The sequence below is a fragment of the Heterodontus francisci genome, unplaced genomic scaffold, assembly GCF_036365525.1.
Source record: "Heterodontus francisci isolate sHetFra1 unplaced genomic scaffold, sHetFra1.hap1 HAP1_SCAFFOLD_157, whole genome shotgun sequence".
In the NCBI taxonomy this organism is placed as follows: Eukaryota; Metazoa; Chordata; class Chondrichthyes; order Heterodontiformes; family Heterodontidae; genus Heterodontus; species Heterodontus francisci.
Window position 1 is genome coordinate 1,182,129 of NW_027140118.1, and position 6,192 is coordinate 1,188,320.

A 6,192-nucleotide genomic window follows, 5' to 3' on the forward strand; every position below is an offset into this window, starting at 1 on the left:
GGAGCGCTGCACTTTAATATGTTGGCACTTTTCCAACGATTTTCCAAAGTTTATTTGCCCACTTGTAAACGCCTCTCATTGAACCAATCAGTCACCAGATCAATAAAACCTCAGTGATATCAGCAAAACACAATTGGCCCTTTTACCCCTTCTTGTTTTCTGTCACCAATTAACTCAGGCCTTGTTAACTGTTCAGGGGCCATACTGAGAGAGCACAACACTCTCGGAGGGATAATACTGAATGAGTTATGTTGTGAGGGGCGCTGTAAGGGGGCCTGGGGAATTAAGGCCCCCTCGACAAATAATATATAAAAGGGGCCTGGGGTATGAAGGCTTCCTTTAAAAACAAACGGGGTTAGATACAGAATAAAGCTCACTCTACGCTGTGCCGATAAAAAAGAAAGAGAAAGCGGGGTTGGCTGTTGCTTGATTGGATGTGCTGACTGCTGGTTGCTGCAACGAACCTCAGCGAAAGAAGAAAGAAGGGGCGCTATACTCAAGTGGATCTGGGCCCTACTGGGAGATTACAGCACCATCGGAGGTGCAGTAAGGAGACGGTGATGTACTCTTGGGAAGCAGTTCTGAGGGAGAGCGTTACTATCGGAGCATCACTCTTCCCACACAGCAGTTGTACGGCGTCCTGGAGTACTGTGTATAGTATTGGTCTCCTTATTTGGGAATGCTATGCTAGCATTTGAGTGAAGGTTCACAAGGGTGATTCCTGGGAATTCGGGATTATTTTATGAGCTGAGGTTGAGAGGTCTAGGTTTATGTTCCCCATAGTTTAAAAAAAATGAGAGGATTTCTCATTGAAACAAAGACAATTGTTAGGGTATGGTGGATGCGAAGAGTACCTTTCCCCTGGGGATAGAGACTCCAGATCCAGGGAGTCACAATTTCAGGATAAGGCGTCGGCCATTTGGGAATGAGATGAGAAGAAAACAATTCCTCACTCAGAAGGTTGTCAATCTTTGGAATTCTCTACCCCTGAGAACTGTGGATGTTCAGTCGTTGAGTACAGTTAAGAGCTAGATTGATAGATTTTTAGATTCGTAGAGAATCCAGGGATATGGGGATTGGGTGAGAAGGTGAAGTCGAGGTTGAGGATTAGCTGTGATCCTATTGAATGGTGAAGCAGGCTCGAGGGGCTGAATGGCCTGCTCCTGCAGCTCTTTAATGAGTTATATGCTCCCCTGCCCATCATGCTCTCTATTTCTCTACTGCCCTCCACTTTTCCATTCCCCCTCCTTCTCTCACTCCTCCCTCTGCTCTGTGTGTGGACAGTGAGCGGGTTCAGTGACGGAACCACTCCTGAGCTCAAATGTTGAGCTTAATCACGTTTGGTCTGGAAACCATGAGAGCAAAGAGTTTCTCCATATCTGCTCAAATAAATCCACCACTCATCCAAAACACCTCAATTAGATGACACTTTATTGTTTTATATTGAAGGGAATGCCAGTCTACTTTCACCAAAATGTCCTGATCATTGAACTCCTTCTGCTCAGGTATCATTGTAGTGAACCTGGTCTGCACCCCCTCCAAGGACGATGCTTTCTGAGCTCTGGTGTACAGAACTGAATGTAGTTACTCCACATGGGGTTCAGTCAGAGTTTCTCAGAATTGTATTGTATCCTTGACCCCTTTACATCACAGCCCACTTGTGATTTAGAGAGTGGGGGGGGGGGGGGGGGGGTGGATCTGCACAGGTTTATTGTGGCAGCGGTTAAGTCAACAGGAGTTGAACTGAAATCGTTGCGTGTTTGTCACCCTGTCAGACGGACAGTGAGAACATTGGACTGCCAACTGTTGGTGGTTTAAGCAGAAGAGACTGATCGGAGGTAAAGTATAAATTATAATCACAGTGCGAATCGGTGAAATATTTCATGGTGCCAGCTGATCGTAGATGACGTTGTTTAAAGACATGTAGAGAATTGTAAAAATGTATTTTTGGGATGTGGGCATCGTTGGCATGGGGGCATCACTCGCTCAGTACTAACCCTCCGAGTGTGCGGCACTCCCTCAGTACTAACCCTCCAACAGTGCAGCGCTCCCTCAGTACTGACACTCCAACAGTGCAGCACTCCCGCAGTACTGACCCTCCGACAGTGCAGCACTCCCTCAATACTAAACTTCCGACAGTGCGGTGGTCTCTCATTACTGCCACCGCAATAGAGCGGCCCTCCCTCAATACTAACCCTCTGACACTGCGGTGCTCCCTCAGTATTGACCCTCCGATAGTGTGGCGTTCCCTCAGTTCTGACGCTCCGACAGCACAGTGTTCCCTCAGTACTGACCCTCCGACAGTGTGGAACTCCCCCAGTACTGACCCTCTGATGGTACAGCACTCCTTCAGTACTGACCCTCTGACAATGCAGCACTCCCTCAGTACTGACCCTCCGACAGAGCAGCACTCCCCCAGTACTGACCTTCTGACAGTGTAGCACTCCCTCAGTACAGACGCTTTGACAGAGAATCACTGCCTCTGTACCAACTGTGTAGCAAACTCCTCCTGCCCCTTCTATCCTCCCGTTCTCTGTAACTTCCTCCAGCCCTTGCAACTCTTCCTGCCTCTGTAATCTCCTCCAGCCCCTACAACCCTTCCTGTCTCTGTAACCTCCTCCAGCCCCTACAACCATTTCTATCTCTGTAACCTTTTCCAGTCCCTACAACCTTCACTCTCTCTGTAACCTCCGACAGCCCTTATGACATTCCCTCTGTCTGTAAACTCCTCCAGCATCGACAGCACTCCCTACCTTGGTGACCTCTTCCAGGCCCTACAATGCTCCCTATCTCTGTAACCTGCTCCAACGCCTACAATCCTCCCTCTCTCTGTTGCTGTTCCCCTTCCTGTCGCTGTAACCTCCTCCAGCCCAATACAACCCTCCTTATCGCTGTCACACTTACAAGAATTGCACTGATTAAACATTATGGGCTAAAACTGAGGAGTTATAAAAACCGGACGTTGCTATTGTTTAAAAAAATGGACAGTGTGCAAAACATCGCTGCTTGTGTATTCAAACATGGCCACACTGTCTGTTTAGAATGAGGAATCCCTTCAAACCGAGCCATGTCAATTACACCCATCCTACACACTCCTAAAACATTCCAGAATAGAATGGGTTCTTCAGAAATAAAGAAGTGGTGAAGTAGTCATTGCCAGTCACTACAGGGTAGGAAATCCCTCTTTCCCAGCAGTGGTGAGAGGTAACAAACATTTACCTTAAAAAGGCAGCTCTAGAAAGAGTCTATCTCTGTCTCCCCATCTGTCACTTTTGTCTGTCTCTCTCTCACTCTACCTCTCACTTTCTCTATCTCCCTCTCACTCTCCCTCTCTCTCTCTCCCTCTCTCTATCTCTATCGCCCTCTCTCTCTGTCGCTCTCTCGCTCCCTCTCCATCTCTCTCTGTCTCTCTCTCAGTTTCCATCACGTGCCTTCATATGCAAATTTGGCGGTTTAGTTTAATAAACAAAAGTCATCACGTGAAACTCTCCGCTGAACAACCGCGGTGGAGGGGTGCCACCACCACCCGGTAAACAGGACCTGGAACAAGCAGAGATCAGCAGCCGCCAGCCTTCTATCTTTCTCTCTGTATCTTTGTCACCCTCTCTCTTTCTCTGTCTCACTCTCACACTGACTGGGTTTTCAATTGGACACCCTGCCCCTTTGCTGACGTCATCCCTTTGCTCACTCTTTCAGGATTTGGAGTGTGCTGGCAGATCCCACAATGCAGACTCTCTGCCTGTTCATGTTGGTGCTGTTCTGGATCCCCGAGTCAAATGCTGCTGCACTAAATGAAAATGTCTTGGCTGCAATTGTCTCACAGTAAGTGTATTTAATGTCAGACTTGTTCAGGCAGCTGGGAGAGCTTGTGACTGCTCCCAGGCACAGGGATCAGCCTCACCGGCCTTGCCTCGGGTAGGCTGAAACTGAAGTGGAGAATGACAGCTGGTACACGGGATGGTCTGGAGCTGCGACAACGGCCCCGGTCTATTATCCTCTGATGATATGTGATGAGGGGAGCAGGGCCGGGTCCAGTTAAATTGAAAGACGATTGAGCAACAGAGAGGGGAAGGTGAGAGAGAAAGGACTCAAAGTCGTAATCAATAATCTTACTCACTGACCCCACTCATTGACCCCACGCACTGACCCCACTCACTGACAAAACTCACTGACCCCTCTCAACGTCACCACACACCGACGCCCACTCACTGACCCCAAACAATGACTAAACTAGGGCGGCACAGTGGCGCAGTGGTTAGCACCGCAGCCTCACAGCTCCAGGGCCCTGGGTTCGATTCCACGTACTGCCTGTGTGGAGTTTGCAAGTTCTCCCTGTGTCTGCGTGGGTTTTCTCCGGATGCTCCGGTTTCCTCCCACAAGCCAAAAGACTTGCATTTTGATAGGTAAATTGGCCATTATAAATTGTCACTAGTGTGGGTAGGTGGTAGGGAAATATAGGGACAGGTGGGGATGTTTGGTAGGAATATGGGATTTGTGTCGGATTAGTATAAATGGGTGGTTGATGTTCGGCACAGACTCGGTGGGCCGAAGGGCCTGTTTCAGTGCTGTATCTCTAATCTAATCTAAACTCACTGGCCCCACTGACTGACACCACTCACTGACTAAACACACTGACCTCACACGCACTGACAAAACTCACTGACCCCACTCATTGACTCCACTCACTGACCCCTCTCACAGACCCCACTCACATACGCTCACTCACTGACTAAACTCACTGGCCCCACTCACTGACACAACTTACTGACCAGACTCACTGACTCGACTCACTGACACCACTCACTGACGAAACTCACTGACCACATTCACTGACCACGTCAATGACTCCACTTACTGATCCCACTCACAGCCTAAACTCACTGGCCCCACCACCTGACGCCACTCACAGACCCCACTCATTGACGAACATCACTGGACCAACTCACTGACCCCACTCACTGACGCCAATTAAATACCCCACTCACTGACCCCACTCACAGACTACACTGACCGACGCCCACCCACTGGATAAACTCACTGGCCCCACTCACAGACCCCACTCACCGACTCCACTCACGGATGCCCACTCACTGATTCCACTCATTGACCGGGGGCTGCCCGGTATGAGGTGCGATGACCTCTCGCACCGACAAAGGCAACCCGTGACGCCCAATCTCTATGCCAGCTGAGCTGGATTTACAACCCGTAACTGTTGCCTTCTGTGTTGTTTCGGTCGCTGTGAGGCGACTATGGAATGACCTCTCCATAGCGCATGCCTGGGCGAATGGATGGACGTTGTGAGTTGCCCAAGCGTGAAAACCCTCTCTCAGCCTTTCTGGTGGGGAACAAAGGAGTGCAGGCCACGACGTTTGGCACCAGTATGGCTGCAGGGACTGCCAGAAACATGCCAAAGGTGACACATGACCGCCTGCGGGGTTCCGCTCCGGATCTTCTGTTTGGGATTACTCCTTTAGCCTTGGACTCTCCCGAGATGCCCACAAGGCAGTGGGGCTATGAGGGCCCCTGCTCAGGGATAGGTGGATGCCGGTAGGAGGAGGGGATGAGAGGGGGAGGTGTGATGTGAATGGTGTTTGAGGCGGAGCTGGACAGGGGGCTGTAGAGTGCTGGGGTGGGTACAGCCGATCGGGGTGCAGTGGGAAGATGTTGCGAGAGAGGAGCTGGGAAGGGGTTGCGAAGGGGGATGGGGTGGGGAAGAGGGTGCGTGTGGTGTGAGCTGGGAGGGGGGATCTGGGAAGGGGAAGAGGGGGGAAGGGGAACCGGGAGGGTCAGGGGAAATATAAAGAGATTTTCGAGATTACAAATGATTCTGCAAATTTCTGACTGCCACTTCCCTGTCACCACGAGAACAGGCCTGGCCCCCACACACTCATCACCAAGGGAACAGGCTCAGCCCCTAGTCTCCCGTCGCCATGGGTAACGAGCTCCGCCTCCATTCTCCCGCCACCATGGGAAACATGTATCGCTCCCACCCCCACCCCCCCCCCCCGTCACCATGGGGCAGACAATCCTCCCCCACTCTTCCGTCACCTTTGCTTCAGGCCCGCCTACTCAGCTGTCTCCATAGCGACAGACACTGCTCCGGTCAGTCAATATAGCGATAGGCTCAGCTCCCCGCTCTGTCACCATAGCGAGACCCACGCCCTCCACTTCGTCACCATCGCAAAGTGCCCC